The sequence below is a fragment of the Loxodonta africana genome, unplaced genomic scaffold (genome assembly GCF_030014295.1).
Source record: "Loxodonta africana isolate mLoxAfr1 unplaced genomic scaffold, mLoxAfr1.hap2 scaffold_63, whole genome shotgun sequence".
In the NCBI taxonomy this organism is placed as follows: Eukaryota; Metazoa; Chordata; class Mammalia; order Proboscidea; family Elephantidae; genus Loxodonta; species Loxodonta africana.
In genome coordinates, this window is record NW_026975359.1 from 744316 (window position 1) to 763780 (window position 19465).

The window sequence follows — 19465 nt, forward strand, 5'->3', positions numbered from 1 at the left end:
ATTCAACAACATATCAAAAAAATAATCCACCATAACCAAGTAGGATTTATACCAGGTATGCAAGGTTGGTTCAATATTAGAAAAACAATTGATGTAATCCACCACATAAAAAAAAGACAAGAACCACGTAATTTTATCAATTGATGCAGAAAAGGCATTGGACAAAGTCCAACACCCACTCATGATAAAAACTCTCAGCAAAATAGGAATAGAAGGAAAATTCCTCAACATAATAAAGGGTATTGATACAAAGCCAATACCCAGCATCATCCTAAATGGAGAGAGCCTGAAAGCATTTCCCTTGAGAACGGGAAACAGACAAGGATCCCCTTTATCACTGCTCTTATTCAGCATTGTGCTAGAGGTCCTAGCCAGAGCAACTGGGCTAGACAAAGAAATAAAGGGCATCCAGATTGGTAAGGAAGAAATAAAATTATCTCTATTTCCAAAGACATTATCTTATACACAGAAAACCCTGAGGAATCCTCAAGAAAACTAATAGAAGGGTTCAGCAAAGTTTCAGATTACAATACAAACACACAAAATCAGTTGGATTCCTCTATATCAACAAAAAGAACATTGAAGAGGAAATCATCAAATGAATACCATTCACAGCAGCCCCCAAGAAGATAAAATACTTAGGAATAAACCTTACCAAAAATGTAAAAGAGCTATACCAAGAAAACTACAAGGTACTACTGCAAAAAAACCAAAAGGGACCTACGTAATTGGAAAAACATATCTTGCTCGTGGATAGGAAGACAACATTGTAAAATTGTCCATTCTATCAAAAGCCATCTATAGATACAATGCACTTCCGATCCAAATTCCAATGACATTTTTTAAACAGATGGAGAAACAAATCACCAACTTCATATGGAAGGGAAAGAAGTCGCGGATAAGTAAAGCATTACTAAAAAAGAACAAAGTGGGAGGACTCACTCTGCCTGATATTAGAACCAATTATACCGCCACAGTAGTCAAAACAGCCTGATACTGGTACAACAACAGACACGTAGACCAATGGAACAATATTGAGAATCCAGATATAAATCCATCCACATATGAGCAGCTGATATTTGACAAAGGCCCAGTGTCAGTTAATTGGGGAAAAGACAGTCTTTTTAACAAAAGGTGCTGGCGTAACTGTATATCCATCTGCAAAAAATGGAACAGGACCCATACCAGGACCCATACCACACACCATGCACAAAAACTAACTCCAGATGGATCAAAGACCTAAACATAAAATCTAAAACGATAAAGATCATGGAAGAAAAAATAGGGACAACATTAGGAGACCTAATACATGGCATAAACAGAATACAAAACATTACTAAAAATGACGAAGAGAAACCAGATAACTGGGAGCTCCTAAAAATCAAACACCTATGCTCATCTAAAGACTTCACCAAAAGAGTATAAAGACCACCTACAGACTGGGAATAAGTTTTCAGCTAAGACATCTCCCCCTGGCACCTGATCTCTAAAATCTACACGACTCTGCTAAAACTCAACCACAAAAAGACAAACAACCCAATTAAAAAATGGGCAAAGGATATGAACAGGCACTTCACTAAAGAAGACATTCAGGCGGCTAACAGATATATGAGGAAATGCTCTCGATCATTAGCCATTAGAGAAACGCAAATCAAAACTACAATGAGATTCCATCTCACTCCAACGAGGCTGGCATTAATCCAAAACACACAAAATAATAAATGTTGGAGAGGCTGTGGAGAGACTGGAACACTTATACACTGCTGGTGGGAATGTAAAATGGTATACAACCACTTTGGAAATCAATTTGGCGCTTCCTTAAAAAGCTAGAAATAGAACTACCATACAACCCAGGAATCCCACTCCTCAGAATATATCCTAGAGAAATAAGAGCCTTTACACAAATAGATATATGCACATCTATGTTTATTGCAGCACTGTTTACAATAGCAAAAAGATGGAAGCAACCAAGGTGCCCATCAATGGATGAATGGATAAATTATAGTATATTCACACAATGGAATACTACACTTCGATAAAGAACAGTGACGAATCTGTGAAATACTTCATAACATGGAGAAACCTGGAAGGCATTATGCTGAGTGAAATTAGTTGCAAAAGGTCAAATAGTGTATAAGACCACTATTATAAGATCTTGAGAAATAGTTTAAACTGAGAAGAACATATTCCTTTGTTGTTATGAGGGGGGGCGTGAGGGAGGGTAGGAGAGGGGTATTTACTAAAGAGATAGACAAGAGCTACTATGGGTGAATGGAAGGACAACAAGAGATAGACAAGAGCTACTATGGGTGAATGGAAGGACAACACTCAACACAGTGGAGGTCAGCACAACTGGACTAAACCAAAGCAGTTTCCTGAATGAACTGAACGCTTCAAAGGTCAGCAAAGCAGGGGCAGATGTTTGGGAACCATGTTTTCAGGGGACATCTAAGTCAACTGGCATAATAAAATCTATTAAGAAAACATTCTGCATCCCACTTTGAAATGTGGCGTCTGGGGTCTTAAATGCTAACAAGCGGCCATCTCAGATGCATCGATGATTCTCAACCCACCCGGATCAAGGGAGAATGCAGAACACCAAGAACATAAGATAATAACGAGCCCAAGAGACAGAAAGGACTACATGAACTACAGACTACATCATCCTGAGACCAGAAGAGCTAGATAGTGCTGGGCCACAACCAATGACTGCCCTGACAGGGAACATAACAGAGATCCCTTGAGGGAGCAGGAGAACAGTGGGATGCAGACCCCAAATTCTCATAAAAAGACCAGACTTAATGGTCTGACTGAGACTGGAAGGACTCTAGTGATCATGGCCCCCACACCTTCCGTTTACCCACTATGGGAACCATCCCCAAAGCCAGTTCATCAGACATGGATTGGACTAGACAATGGGTTGGAGAGGGATGCTGGTGAGGCGTGAGCTACTTGGTTTGGGTGGACACTTGAGACAATGTTGGCATCTCCTGCCTGGAAGGGAGATGGGTGGGTAGAGGGGCTTAGAAACTGGCAAAATGGTCACGGAAAGAAAGAGTGGAAGGAGGGAGTGGGCTGTCCCATTGGGGGGAAAGTAATTGGGAATATGTAACAAGTTGTGTATAAGTTTTTATGTGAGAGACTGGCTTGATTTGTAAACTCTCACGTAAAACACAACAAAAATTATTAAAATAAAAAAAAAAGAAGCTGACCCATGATTGCTTCAACAAGCTCTCAGAACAAAGACTCAAGGAATCTTCTGGATGAAGGTGCAATCCTGGAATTACCAGATGCAGAATACAAAAGATTAATATACAGAACTCTCAAAGACATCAGGAAGGAAATGAGGCAAAATGCAGAACAAGCCATGGAACACACAGATAAAGCAGCTGAAGAAATTAAAAAGGTTACTCAAGAACATAATAAAAATTTAATAGGCAGCAAGAAACCATAGAGAGACTGCAATCAGAAATTCAGAAGATAAACAATAAAATTACAGAGTTAGAAAACTCAACTGAAAGTAAGAAGAGCACAATTGAAGAACTGGAAGGCAGAATTACTGAGATTGAAGATAAAACACTTGGGACCAATATATTTGAAAAGAAACCAGATAAAAGAATTTAAAAAATGAAGAAATCCAAAGAATCATGTGGGACTTTATCAAGAGAAATAAGTATGAGTGATTGGAGTACCAGAACAGGGAGGGCTAACAGAAAATACAGAGGGAACTGTTGAAGATTTGTTGGCAAAAAACTTCCCTGATATCATGAAAGATGCTCATCGAATTCCACATACGGTAGATCTCAAAAGAAAGTGACCAAGACATATAATAATCAAACTTGCCAAAATCAAATATAAAGAGAATTTTAAGAGAGGCTAGGGATAAAAGAAGTCACCAACAAAGGAAAGTAAATAATAATAAACTTGGACTACTCAGCAGAAATCATGCTGGCAAGAAGGCAATGGGATGACTTATACAAAATATTGAAGGAAAAAAATTGCCATCCAGGAATCAAACCATAACCCTGGCCCTCTGGCCCTCTGGCCCTCTGGCCTTAGCCCTCTAACTCTAGCCCCTAAGACCTGAGCCCCAAAGCCCCTAAGACCCTAAGCCCTTAGGTCCTAACCACCAAGGCCCTAAACTCTAACCCTAACCCAAACTGTAACCATATACCCTAAACCCTACAATCTAAACACCTACACCCCAAAACACTACACACAAAAACCATACACACTAAACCCTATACTCGAAGCCCCAAACCCTAAACCCAAACCTCAAGCCCCAAAGCCCAAACCCAAAACCTAACCGTAAGCCCTAAACCCTAACACCTAACCCTAAACCCTAACCACCCTAACCTTAACGACCCTAACCCTAACTACTCTAGCCCTAACCCTCAAACCCTAACCCTCTAAGGCTAACCTGAAACCCTAACCCTCTAACTCAACCTCCAACCCTCAAACCCAACCCCAAACACTAAACCTCAAATCCCTAGCCCTAAACCTAAGAATGAGCCTAAGCCTAACCCTAACACAACCCTAAACCCTAAACCATAACACTTAAAACCCTAACACCCTTAGCCCTAACACATTTAACCCTAACATCCTAAATGCCAAAACCCTAAACACTAACACCCTTAACCCCAACCACTAACCCCTAAACCCTAACTTAAAGCCTAAGTCATCTAACCCTCTAACCCTAATACCCTAACTCTAAACCCTAAAACCTAAACCCTAACCCCAGCCCCCAGCCCTAACCCTCACTCTAAGCCTTAAACCCTAAACCCTAAGTCCTAAAACCCTAAACTCTAAGCCCTAAGCCCTAAACCTAACCCTCTAACCCTAAACCCCAAAACCTTACCCCAAACCCATCCCAAACCCCTAAACCTGAACCCCTAAACCCTAGCCCTAACCCGTAACCCTAAACCTCTAAACTATACCTCTAACCCTAACCACAACACCAACCCCAACCTCTGAACCCCGAAACCCTAACCCCCAACCCTAAGCCTCTGAACCCTAAGCCTAAACCCTCTAACCCTAAACCCTAACCTTCACCCCCTCACATCCTCACCTTCTCACTCCCTCACTCTATAATCTTCTCAACCTCTAACCCCCTCACCCTCTAACCCCTCACCCTGACTCCCTCAATCTCTAACCCCCAAACTCTAAACCCCAACCCTCTAACACCCACCCTCTAACCCCAACCCTCTAACCCCAAACCACAAATCCCAAACAAACCCAACCCCAAGCCTAAACCTAAACCCCTAAAACCTAACCCAAACCCTAATGACTAAACCCCAAAACCCTAAACCCCCAAAACCCTAAACCCCAAACTGCAACCCCTAACACCTAACCTGTAACTCCGAACTCTAACCTCAAACCCTAAACCTAACACCTACCCCCATCCCAAAAACCCTAACCAAAAAACCCAGCCCTAAACTCTAACCCCCAAACCCCAACCCCTAACCCCAAACCCTAACGACCCTAACTCTAACAACCCTAACCCTAACATCCCTAACCCCAAACCCTAACCCTTTTTGTTAGCAGCAGTAGCACTTAACCACTAGCCACCAGGGTTTCCATGAGCAGTCACAGGAATAGACATATGCACACCCGTGTTCACTGCAACATTATTCACAGTAGCAAAAAGATGGAAACAACCTAAGTGCTCATCCACAGAGGAACGGATAAACAAACTATGGTACATACACACAGTGGAACACTACACGACAATAAAGACCAATGATGAATCTCCGAAACATCTCACGCCATGGATGAATCTGGAGCGCATCATACTAAGTCAGTCACAAAACGACATATACAGTAAGAGACCACTATCATAAAAACTCATGAAAACATTTACGCACAGGAACAATCCTTGATGTTCACCAGGGAGACGAAGAGCGGGTAGAGAAAAGCTAACTAAACAATAACCAAAAAAACCAAACCCACTGCCGTCGAGTCGATTCCAGCTCATAGCGACCATACAGGACAGATTAGAACTGCCCTATAGAGTTTCCAAGGAGCGCCTGGTGGATTTGAACTGCAGGCCTTTGGTTAGCACCGGTGGCTCTTAACCACTACGCCATCAGGGTTTCCAACCAAACGACAGATATGTGGTAACTCTGGTGAAGGAAGAGACAGTACACAAGACTGGGAAATCAACCTCAGCCTCACCCTAACCCTAACCATAACCCTAAACCTCTTGTGCCCTAGCCTAGTAACCCCAACCCCCAACCACCTAAAACCTATACCCCTAAACCTAACTCCCAAACCTCTAACCCCCCAACCTGAACCCCTAACACCAAACCCTAACCCCTAACCCTAATCCTCTAACCCTTCTGCATCTCTGGGCCTCTCGACTCTCCGTCTATTTTCTTCCTCCAAATCCTACTAACACTCAGTGGAATTTTGAAGTTTCAGCTGTGCTTTGCTTCTTGTTGTCTCCACCGGTCCCATCAAGGCACTGCATCATTTGCTCTGCTTCACTATTCAGTTCCAAAACCATGGCTTAGAATCGCCTGACACTGAACTTCAGCGATTCGGTGCAAGGCCGCGAGAGGGCGCGCGCACCGCCAGTTCCGTTCTGCCCACCAGACCCTCGGAGCATGGGAACCTCCTGGACCTAAGCCGGGACTGACCTGGGTACTGCTCCAGTGGCGATAGCAGAAGCTTTTCTTCCCAAGGGACCCAACGCCCCAGGGCGCTCTCTCAATACTCCCATTAATGCTGTTACTATCCTAACCCACTCCTTCTGCGCGACCTAGTGGGTCCTCGACCAGGCCCAGCCTTCACGACCCGCACCCCCCTGCCGTGGTCACGTAGAGGAACCTGCAGGGCCGCGCCCTCCCCGCCCAAGCTCTGCCCCTCCATACCCTGATGCCCTGCAGGCCTCTACTAGGTCCCCGCCCAGAGGAGAGTTGTCGCCCTGCACGGGGTGGGGGGACACGAGTGAACAATCGGAAACCACACCCCAGGCACGAAGCCCACTGCCCATATTGAGATCATGTGAGCAGGGCTGCCCCGCCGACTGGAGCCTGCACGACATCACTCACGTTTGTCAGCTTCTCACCGCCCTCTGGGCTCAGGGTCCCAGAGCAGCCAATCCCCCCGGGGCGGGGGAGGTCGCCCGTCCGCAGGGGCTGGAAGATCGGGTTGGCGCCCATGGCCGGAGCGCTTAAAACCCTTATAAACCCTCATAAAAGGCCAGCTCCAGACCTTCAAGTGTCAGCCCGAGAGACACCTAATCTCCTCCAACCTAAAAAAAAAAAAAACACACCCGTTGCCCTCGAGTCAATTCTGACTCATAGCGACCCTGCCCCACAGAGTTTCCAAGGAGCGCCTGGTGGATTCAAACTGCCAACCTTTTGGCTAGCAGCCTTAGCACTTAACCACTACACCACCAGGGTAACCCACGAACCCACTGCCACTAGGGTAGAGGCTCCAAATCCCGCCAGTGTGAGGAACCCTCAAATCCCCTCAGCACCAGAGACCGCGTCCACAGCGACCGGTACACAGCGCTGCACAAATGTTTAAGTTAACAAATGACCTGGTTGCTCAGGACCCCTTCCTGCTACCCCCACCCCGCCACCCAGAGGGGGAGCGGGACCCGGCATCCACACTGTTAACAGACACTGAATCGCTGCATCCACAAGGAGTAGGATCCCCGCGCTGCTCCACAGATTCCCAGGACCCCTTCCTTTCCCGGTGGGGCCGCGCCGACGCCCCAGCCCCGAGAGTAGACCAGCTGGGCGCGGGCGAGGGCGCGGGGTGCCTCAGCCTCCCAGGCACAGCGCCCAAAACAGTAAGGGGCAGCATGGCCTTGGGCGGGGGATCCCTCTCTCCCCGTCCCTGGCACCCTACGGAGTCTGGTGGGGGTGGGAGGAGGAATGGGGGCGAGTGCCCCGCCCTCAGTCTGGAGTCTCACCCGCCCGGGCGAACTCTGGGCCTTGGTTTCCCCCCTGGCACAGGGAGCAGGTGGGGGCGGGGGGGGGCAGGCGCCCATCCCCCAGCGTGGCCCGCAAACCTGCCCCGGGCAGAGTAGGGACCTTGGTGCAGCCCTGGACACGGACTTTCTCCCCAAGCCCTTCAACCCCCAGGCCCGAGGGCACTCCGCAGCTGGATCCCGCGGCTGGAACCCCCCCCCCGCAAATCCATGGGGATGCAAATTTCGCAGACCAGCTGCGTCTCCCGGGCCAGAGGCTCCCTCTCGCAGCCCCTAGAGTGGCTGCGTCCACCCGGCCCCACGCCGCGTCCGCTCCTGGGGATCACTTGGGACGGGGTACGCTGGAGGGGGCGATGCAAGCTGCTAAACCAACGTCCGGACTCCCCAACCTCTGGAGCCCACGGGATGCTGGGACTGGGACCCGCCCTCCTGGCGCCTTCCCTCCACACCTTCGAGGGGCCAGGCTTGTTCAGTCTGGGAGCGGGCCCCTCCGTCCAGCTGCCGGAGTTTCATACCTTTCAGAAAACACGGCACGGAAAGCAGCACGAACAGCATCCTCTCTAAGGCGCGCCATCCGGCCCGGACCCCTCACCACCCGTCCCAGCGCTTCCGGGAGTAACTGGCTGGACGGCGAGGAACATGGCTGCCGGCCCCCCCCAGCGGCCTGGGTGTGGGGCGGGCGTGGGGGGGTTGGGCCTCCAGAGGGGAGGGCGGGGTCTAGAAGCAAGGACAACGCCAAAGTGTGCGGGGTGAGGAGACGGGAGACGTCAGGAGAGGGCCCTCTCGCGTGCAGAGTTAAGTATTGGAGGTGCAACGGTTAAGTGCTTGGCTAACTGAAAGGTGGGCCGTTGGAACCCACCAGCTCAGGGGTTGAAAAGATCTGGAGATGGGCTCCCATAAAGATTCTAACCAAACAAAATCCAAACCAGTTGCTGTTGAATCAATTCTGACTCATAGTGACCCTATAGGGCAGAGCAGAACTGCCCCACAGGGTTTCTAAGACTATAAGTCTTTACAGAAGCAGACTGCCATGTCTTTCTGCAAAGAACCAACTGGTAGATTCGAACTGTCCACCCTTTGGTTAGCAGCCGAGCTCTTAACCACGGGGCCACCAGGGCTGTGCCATAAAGACTGCAACCTAGGAAACCTTGTGAGGCAGTTCTAAGTTGTCGTACAGGGTTGATATGAGTCAGAATCTCTTGATGGCACACAACCATGATTGTACTAAGAAAAATTCCTCCAAGCAGCTGTCTACATGACCCCTGAAGCACACATGCATGCACGCTATCAAAGCAGTGCGGCCAAAGACAGGAAATTGGAATAGAGACATTATAGAGTGGACAGTGAAAAGTGATTTCTGAGGGGTATGCAGCTCAAGCGGAGGAGGTAGCATACAACTAAATGCCCTTCTCCTATTGTTCAATGGTCTTGAGAAAGAATGTGTCCCAGGAAGTAACTGTAGCCCAGGAGAACTTGAAGACAGCAAATACAGAGGACCGGTCAGGATGCTTCTGCAGTGGTCAGGGTGAGGAGTGATGGTGGTAGTGCAGGTGGGAACAGTGGGCAGGCTTGAGGTGTACTTTGGAGCTTGAGCTGCCAAGAATTGCTGGTGGATCAGACGTATGGGATGAGGGGGATGGAGAATCAAAGGTGACTTCTAGAATTCAGGCTACCATGAGCGCATGGTCACCAGAGCCATTCTCTACCATGTGGAAAACCATGGAGGAACAAACTTGAGAAAATGACCAAAAGATTTTTTCTGGACATGTTAGATTTGCATGTCTGAGGTCATCCAAGTGTGGAGAACAGTTCCCAGCTGTGGATACCACTCTGAGGTAGAGTACTTTTCTGGGTTCTAAGAATTTGGAGATCATCAGCCTATAGCTGATTTGAAAGCCACTGGTGGTGCGATGATTATGCATTTGGGTGCTACCAAAAGGTCTGCAGTTTGAATCTACCAGTCGCTCCTTGGAAACCCTGTGGGGAAGCTCTATTCTGTCCTGTACGGTTCCTGTGAGTGAGAATCCACTCGATAGCGACTTTGTTTTGTTTTGTTTTGTTTTAATACTAAGCTCAGAAAAGTTGTGTGTCAGGGTTGTATTTTTTCACAATACTTATTCAAGCAGTTCGAATCTACCAGCCACTCCTTGGAAGCCCTATGGGTCAATTCTACTCTGTCCTTTAGGGTCGCTATGAGATAGAATCGACTCAACAGCAATGAACTTAGTCTTAGAGGAGCTCTTTGTCTGTCAAAGCTGAGAGTTTTACTTCATACTTTTTAAAACTGCCATGTCTCATGTTACGTGGCAACCCTTACAGGAGCATTTTTGGTGCTAACTTGACTTGTTCTTGGTGAAGGGCTCTGTATTCATTTTCTAGGGCTGCCATAGTAAATTACCAAAAACTGAGTGTCTTTAAAAAAACGTATAATCCATACAGTCCAAGAAGCTGTATTATATGAAGAAGAAGGGGCATCAGGATTAGAGGAAGACTCATTAACAGCCTAGACATGCAGATGACACAACCTTGCTTACTGAAAGTGAAAAGGACTTGAAGCACTTACTGATGAGGATCAAAGACTTCAGCCTTCAGTATGGATTACACTTCAACATAAAGAAAACAAAAATCCTCACAACTGGAACAATAAACAGAGAAAATACTGAAGTCATCAAGGATTTCATTTTACTTGGATCCACAATCAACACCCATGGAAGCACACTTCGAGAAATCAAACGACATATTTTATTGGGCAAATCTGCTACAAAAGACCTCTTTAAAGTGTTAAAAATCGAAGATGTCACTTTGAGGACTAAGGTGTGCCTGAACCAAGCCATGATATTTTCAGTCGCCTCATGTGCAGCTAAAGCTGGGCAATGAATAAGGAAGGCAAAAGAACTGAAACTTGAATTATGTTGTTGGTGAAGAATAATGAATATACCATGGACTGCTAGAAGAATGAACACACCTGTCTTGGAAGAAGTACAGCCAGAATGCTCCTTAGAAAAGTGGGTGGCAAGACTTGGTCTCACGTACTCTGGACATATTATCAGGAGGAATCAGTCCCTGGAAAAAGACATCATGCTTGGTAAAGTAGAGGGTCAGTGAAAAAGACAAAGATCCTCAATGAGACAGATTGAGACGGTGGCCGCAACAGTGGGCTCAGACATAGCAATGAGAAAGGCCCAGGGCTGGGCACTGTTCCGTTCTGTTGTACACAGGGTCGCTATGAGTTGGAACTGACCCAACAGCACCTAACAACAACATCATAAACTCACTAGATCTCCTGGGGATAGAATGTCATATTCACTGTAGAATAGATAGAGTTTCTTTGTTTGTTTGTTTACCATATTTACTAATACTATGATTTACATTTGATAACTTCCACATTCTGTTGGATTGCTTTTCTTTGGAATGGACACAAACGTGCATCTCTTGCAGTCTGTTGGCCAGGTAGCTAGCTTCCAAATTTCTTTGCATGGTGGAGTGAGCATCTGCAGTGCTGCATCTGTTTGTTGAACCAACTCAGTGGGTATTCTGTCAGTTCCTGGAGCCTTGTTTTTCGCCAGTGCCTTCAGTGTAGCTTGGACTTCTTGCTTCACTACTACCAGTTCTTGATCATATGCCACCTCATGAAACGACTGAGAGTCGACCATTTCTTTTGGTACTGTGACTCTGTGTATTCTTTCCATCTTTTGTGTGTGTGCTTTAAGTGAAACTTTACAAATCAAGTCAGTCTCTCATACAAAAACTTGTATACAGCTTGCTATGTACTCCTAGTTCCTCTCCCACCAATGAGACAGCACACTCCTTCTCTCAACCCTGTATTCCCCGTGTCCATTCAGCCACTTTCTGTCCCCCTCTTGCCTTCTCATCTCCCCTCCAAACGGGAGCTGCCCACATAGTCTCATGTGTCCACTTGAGACCAGAAGCTCACTCCTCACCACTATTTTTTCTATCCTATAATCCAGTCCAATCCCTGTCTGAAGAGTTGGCTTTGGGAATGATTCCAGTCTTGGGCCAACAGAAGGTCTGGGGACCATGACCTCCAGGGTTCCTCTAGTGTCAGTCAGATCATTAAGTCTGATTTTTTTACGGAAGTTTGAGGTCTGCATCTCACTGCTCTCATGCTCCATCAGGGATGCTCTGTTTCGTTCCCTGTCGGGGCAGTCTTTGGTTGTAGACGGGCACCATCTAGTTCTTCCGGTCTCAGGCTGATGTAGTCTTGGATTTACGTGGCCATTTCTGTCTTTTGGACTCATAATTACCTTGTATCTTTGGTGTTCTTCGTTCTCCTTTGCTCCAGGTGGGTTGAGACCAAATGATGCATCTTAGATGGCCGCTTGATAGTGTTTTTAAGACTGCAGATGCCACTCACCAAAGTGGGATGCAGAATGTTTTCTTAATAGATTTTATTATGCCAATTGACCTAGATGTCCCCTGAAAACATGGTCCCCCCACTGCTGCCCCTGCTACTCTGGCCTTTGGAGCATTTGGTTTATTCAGGAAACTGCTTTTGGTTTAGTCCAGTTATGCTGACCTCTCCTTTATTGTATATTGTCTTTCCCTTCACCTAAAATAGTTCTTGTCTACTATTTAAATTTGCGAATATCCTTCTCCCTCCCTTTCTCCCCACCCTCATAACCATCAAAGAATATTTTCTTCTCTGTTTAAACTATTTCTTGAGTTCTTATAATAGTGGTCTCATACAATATTTGTCCTTTTGCAACTGACTAATTTCACTCAACGTAATGCCCTCCAGATTCCTCCAAGCTATGAAATATTTCACGGGGGGGAGGGAGGGAGGGAGGGAGAGGGTTTTTTACTGATTAATTAGTAGGTAAGAACTGCTTTAGGTGAAGGGAATGACAACACTCAATACATGGAAGGTCAGCTCAATTGGACTGGACCAAAAGCAGAGAAGTTTCCAGGATAAAATGAATGCTTCAAAGGTCAGCGGAGCAAGGGCGGGGTTTTGGGGACCATGGTTTAAGGGGACTTCTAAGTCAATTGGCAAAATAATTCTATTATGAAAACATTCTGCATCCCACTTTGAAATGTGGCGTCTGGGGTCTTAAATGCTAACAAGCGGCCCTCTAAGATGCAGCAATTGGTCTCAACCCACCTGGAGCAAAGGAGAATGAAGAACACCAAGGTCACACGACAACTAAGAGCCCAAGAGACAGAAAGGGCCACATGAACTAGAGACCTACATCATCCTGAGACCAGAAGAACTAGTTGGTGCCTGGCCACAATCGATGACTTCCCTGACAGGGAGCACAACAGAGAACCCCTGAGGGAGCAGGAGATCAGTGGGATGCAGACCCCAAATTCTCATAAAAAGACCATACTTAATGGTCTGACTGAGACTAGAGGAATCCTGGCGGCCATGGTCCCCAGACCTTCTGTTGGCACAGGACAGGAACCATCCCCGAAGACAACTCATCAGACATGAAAGGGACTGGACAGTGCGGGGGGGAGAGATGCTGATGAAGAGTGAGCTAATTATATCAGGTGGACACTTGAGATTGTGTTGGCATCTCATGTCTGGAGGGGAGATGGGAGGACAGAGAGAGTGGGAAGCTGGCAAAATTGTCACGAAAGGAGAGACTGGAAGGACTGACTCATTAGGGGGAGAGCAAGTGGGAGTACGGAGTAAGATGTATGTAAACTTATATGTGACAGACTGACTTGTAAACGTTCACTTGAAGCTCAATAAAAGTTAATAAATATATATATATATAAATGGTCACCTAATGGTATTAAAAATATGATATTCAAGTCAGCTATTATAGGGACATCTTTGGTTTAGGGTCTGTCAAAACCAATATGCCTATTGTTCATAGGAGACACCTGTGATATCTCACTGGTTTCTAGTCATGCTTGTAGAGCAAGTCAAAGTTTCACCCAAGCTTCTGTCAGTATTAATTATATAAAATACATATGGGTTGGGACGGGTGTATATCATCACCATTATCATCAGCAGCAGCACTTTTTTTGCATTATCACTAAATCAGTTAAAATTTGTGTTAACTGGGTTAAAAAAAAAAAAAACCTGAGTTCAAACTTGTGTAATAATTACAGGTGCATGAACCCCTTCTAGAATAAATAAACAATTGACCTAATTAGACAACATCTGGTTTAAATCATGCTCCAGAAATAATCACGACAAATGGGATTACTGTTATTGGTGAAATGGTTGGGTTATATCCTTAGAACTGGGCTTGAACTCTATCCTAGTTGATTGACAATCCACAAATTTCATTGACTTAAAATGTGGGGATATTTCTCATTTATAATACCTCTTGGGTGTGAGTCAAGTGCAAATCTGCTCTGAATTATCATCTTTCCTATTTCATTTCTGGTTAGCAGCTCTTATGTTAGTCACTATCATGGCAAATGCATAGGAATATGGATGGAACCAGGTAAATGGCACTTAATTCTTCTGTTTGAATGTGGAATCTTTCACTTCACTCATATTCCATTTGCCCAGCAAGTCATATGGCAAATCCTGACGTGAAAGAGATGAGAAATACCCCGCTACTCAGGATGCACCAAGGATAACCCTTTCCCTTGTTTCTAGGTATAGTGAATTAATCATATATTTCATATACCATTAGGTCTGTATTTGGCTTCCATATCACGTTCCTATATTAGTCATGGAATCGACTCAAAGGCACTGGGTTGGGATATTAGTCAGAATTTTACTACAATAATGATGCATAAAAGACAACCACAAAATCTTAGTGACATGTAATAAAAAGTATTTCATGCAACTCTACAGATCAGCTAGGTTTTGAGTTCAGGTTGTTTCCATGCATCTCTTAATTTCCTTGGACAAGTTGAAGGGGCAGCAGACACTTGAGGCATGTTCATCTCATGGTAGAACTTCAAGCTTTCAGAGGAGAAGTCTCTTACAGACTAGGCTGGGAAACACCACACTCACACTCATATCCACATTCCATTAACCAAGTACCATGGCCAAGACTAGTGTCAGTGGGTCAGGAAATATACTCCTCCCACGGAGACAGTGTAGATCTATGTGTGTGGGGGCAAGCAGGGGAATAATGTCAATATTTGGTGACTAATAATCTAATCTACACGAGTTGCATTCACTCATCCAAGAAATACTTTCTGGACACAAATATTTTTTTCAGATACCAAAGCAGGATTCAAAGTATATGCATTCTAGTTGTTGTTAGCTGCCATCAAGTTGGTTCCGAGTTACGGTGACTTTATGCATAATAAAATGAAAGATTGCCATGTCCTGTAACATCTTCATGATCTTTGGTATTTTGAGTCCGTTGTTGCAGCTATTGGGTTAATCCGTCTCACGAGGGTTTCCCCCATTTTGGTTGGCTCTCTACTTTACCAAACATGGTACCTTTTTCTAGCAATTGGTTTTTCCTGATGACATGTTCAAAGTAAGAATTTGAAGTCTCACCGTCTGTCATGGATTGAATTGTGTCCCCCCCCCGAAAATATCTGTCAACTTGCCTAGGTCATGATTACCTTGTGTGATTCTATGATTGCCTATCATTTTACGATCTGATGTGGTTTCCGTAAGTGTTGTACACCCTATCACTATGATGTAATAAGATGGATTAGCAGAAGTTATGTTGATGAAATGTATAAGATCAGGTAGTGTCTTAAGTGAATCTCTTTTGAGATACAAAAGAGCAAAGTGAGAAGAGAGACATGGGAGCCTCATACCACCAAGAAAGGAGTGCTGGAGCAGAGCATGTCCTTTGGGTCTGAGATTCCTGCACTGAGATGCTCCCAGACCAAGGGAAGATTGATGACAAGGACATTCCTCCAGAGCAGACAGAGAGAGAAAGCCTTCCACTGGAGCTGACGACCTGAATTTGGACTTGTAGCCTACTAGACAGTGAGAGAATAAATTTTTCTTTGTTAAAGCCATCCTCCTGTGGTATTTCTGATATAGCAGCATTAGATGACTAAGACACCATCCTAATTTCTAAGGTACATTTTGGTTGTATTTCTTCTAAGACTGAATGAGTAAACATTCATTCTATTGGGAGTCTATGGTATATTCAACATTCTTCATCAACGCTGGAGTTTGCATGCATCAATTCTTTTTCTAGTAGTAGATAGAAATAGATACACATAATTACATATATATAGTTAGATGGTGCCTTGCTATCTGAAGAAAAATTTAAAAAGGAGGGTAAAAGGACAAGATAGTAACTGGTTCAGGGATGAAGTCTCTCTATCATTTCTAGAAGCAGACTGCTCAAAGCAAATGAACTGGCTAAAGCCCTAAAATAGAAGAAACCTCAGCAAAATATAGCTGTAATACAATGAAAGAGCCCAGTGATGTAATAGGAATTGAGGAGCATACAATAATGGAGGCCAGGTGGAGTTGGGCCTTGAGTTTTTTAAGAGCTTTCCATTCAACTCAGGTTTTTGTAAAATTGAATAGAACCTTAATAAAATCTAACATACTTTAAATGGATTATTCCATGTACCATAAAGCACATGGTACAAAGATGGGCACAGTAAGACCATTTAGATAGATATTACAAAAGTACAGGTGAGTAAGTATGATGACTTGAACCATCAAGTATGGAAAATAGCAAAAGTAGCAAAATCCTGAAGACAATGAGCAAATGCTGAATAATGCATTCTTTGAGAGAACAGTGGAGTCAGGGATGCTACTAAAGCTTTGGTTGAATAAAGGCATCATTTATTGATAGGATGAAGATTGGGCAGGAAAATATCTTGGAGAGCCTAATCAACCTTTAAACTTCAAATAAGTCAATTTTGAATACTTAATATATAACCTCATGGAGAGATTAACTTGGAAGTTGATATTCAACCATGGATTTCAGGAAAGAGATTCTATTTGGAGATATAAATTTGGTAGTTGTAAGCATAGAGATAGAAATTAAACAATGACATAAACTAGATTTAGTCAAATGAGAAGTCTGTTTATTTAGGTAAGGACACAGCACTGTTCATTTATTACAAAATGTCAGGTATCTGGTAGGGGCTGTTACTTATTTTTTAGTACTACTCTAGCTACTATTGGGCCTTTACATACCTACATAAGTTTTAGAATTAGGTTGTCATTTTCTTTACAAATTTTGTTGTGATTTTTATTAGATTTGCATAGAATATATAAACAGTATTGGTTGAATTTGGTCTTCTTAACCATTAACTTTCTATATCTCAAGAATTATTGAGGTCTACCTTCATGTCAATATTATAATTTTATCCATGAAATCCTTGAGTGGATATGTGTGTTCATGAGTGTAGGAGTGTGTGCATGCATGTGTGTGTTCATATACACGCGTGTAAGTCTGTTCAAAGATATACATTAACAAAATATAATCAATAAAATACCAAAAAAATACTGAATAGAAAATACCTAAACTAGAAAGCTACTGAACCATTAAAATCCAAAGCAAATCACTGTCATATAATTTTTATGTTACTTTTATCAAAATAGCAAGAAACTTGCAATTCTTATACTTTGTAATAAATTTCAGACACAGGGCATAGTGAGGGTAAGGAGTTTCCAGGGCCAATCTCTAAGTTCAGCCTTTCCCTATCCCAAATTTCAAGACGAATAGATGTTGATGAGTCAGCAGAAATGTCTCCCCCTCTTGTCTGGCTTTCATATTTGTGGCACCTAAAAGCATTCTGTACCTTGTCTGCTGCACCCTTGGACTTGGACCCTGGTGCATGTGCCCTCCTCTGCCCCCCTTTTGCTATGCTTCTGTTTAGACAATGGAGAATATAAAATAGAACAAAACCCTGTGATTAATAATAATCATACAAATTCTAGTTGCATGACCAAGAACAAGTTACTTAATCTCTCTGAGCCTCAACTTTGTCATCTGTACAATGGCAGTAATAACAGTAACAGATTCAATAGAAGTAATAGGTCTTGACGTTGTGAGGATTAACGAGTTGCCATCCAACTAATTTCATCTCATGGCAAACCCATGTCTGTCAGAGCAGAACTGTACTCTGTAGGGCTTTCAATTGCTGTGGCCTTTTGGAGGTAGATCACTAGGTCTTTCTTCTGAGGTGCCTCTGGGCAGATTGAAACCACAAATATTTTGGTTAACAGCAAAGAGCTTAATAATTTGTGCAACTAGGGACTCCCTGTGAAAGTTAAGTGACTTATTATAAACAAAATGTGTAGAACACTGCTTGGTATATTGTAGTTGCTACTTAATTGTTATCAATATATCATGAATATTTATGGCATTATCACTGAAACATTTGATAACAAAGAGAACAAAAATATAAAGTTGGACAAGTCTCACTTATGCATATTATTTAATATCATAAATAAAATCCCAGAAAATGTGTGCTATCAGTAAATAAAAAGATACTGTATTTTAAACATATATTTGTAATCACAAAATTCCTAAGATGGTCCTACAATAGGACCAGTACAATCATCCATTCATTAAAAAATATTAAGTAAGTGCATATTGTTTGTCAACTGCTGTTTCAGGTCCCATAGAAATGGAAGTAAACCATCAGACAAATTCTCTGCCCATCAGAAACTTACATTCCAATGTAGAAATACACAAAAAATGCATATACAAATAGAGATACAGTAAAATTCAAAGTAATGCTAATGCTTACAAAATGAGCAAGGCATTGAAGTAGAATGTTAATTTATAGGTTAAATTAGTTGGTCAGCAAAGTCCTTTCTTAAGAGTGATATCTGAGCAGAGATCTGAATGAAAGGGGAGAGACAACCAACAGGAAAATATGCAAAAAAAAAAAAAAATACTAGGAGAGAGAACCAACCCCAGTCCAAAGGCCTGGAGGCAATGAAACAAAACAAGGAGGATGCACAGCAGAAATCAAGGGAGAGAGGGGTGCTCTGTAGTGAGGTGAGAGATATGTCCAAAAGATTATCATGGCAGCCTAAAGGACTTGGATTTATTTAAAATCTTTGAAAAGATTTGATCAGAGAGACATGTCCCCTGAGTAATGTTTTGAGAACTTCCACCTGGTTGTTGTCTGATTAGACTCTAGAGGGAAAAATTGAAGGTTGGGAGAGCAGTTAGGAGGCCCTTACAGTGTCTGAGCAAGCTGTAATGGCAGCCAGGCCCAGGGTGTTGGCAAGGGAGTAATTTAGAAGTGGGCAGATATGGAATCTATTCTGAAGATACAACCAACAGAAAGTGTTGTATATAAGATGTTAGAGAAAGAGAGAAGTCCATGAATACTCCAGATTAGAGAAAAACCCTGACATCACATCAGTGGAGGAGAAACATTTTGAGTAAAAAATAATACAAATTCCCATAGAACACTAAATACAAACATACTAATTTTTTTTAATAGTCTAGAAGAGGCAGAAAAAAAATCTGTAATATGATAAAATGCATACATATTTTAAATGGAAAATAAAACACTGTTAATGTTTTCCATCAATGTTAGAATCAAACATTAAGGATCCAATACTCAACATTTTTCTTGGAAATCGTAGATCTGATATCAACACTGGAACTAAAAATATCTTACCTTTGAAAAGCT

The 19465-nt window shown here is 43.5% G+C and overlaps 1 long non-coding RNA gene across 1 annotated transcript in view; it reads right to left on the minus strand.

Annotated features, from left to right (window-relative positions):
• LOC135229920 (uncharacterized) overlaps positions 1 to 8577 on the minus strand; it is a 57173-nt gene extending 48596 nt beyond the window's left edge. The window contains exon 1 of the long non-coding RNA XR_010320587.1: positions 8458 to 8577. This is a non-coding gene — a long non-coding RNA (uncharacterized LOC135229920). The remainder of the gene's footprint in view (positions 1 to 8457) is intronic.
• Positions 8578 to 19465: the final 10888 nt, after the last annotated feature.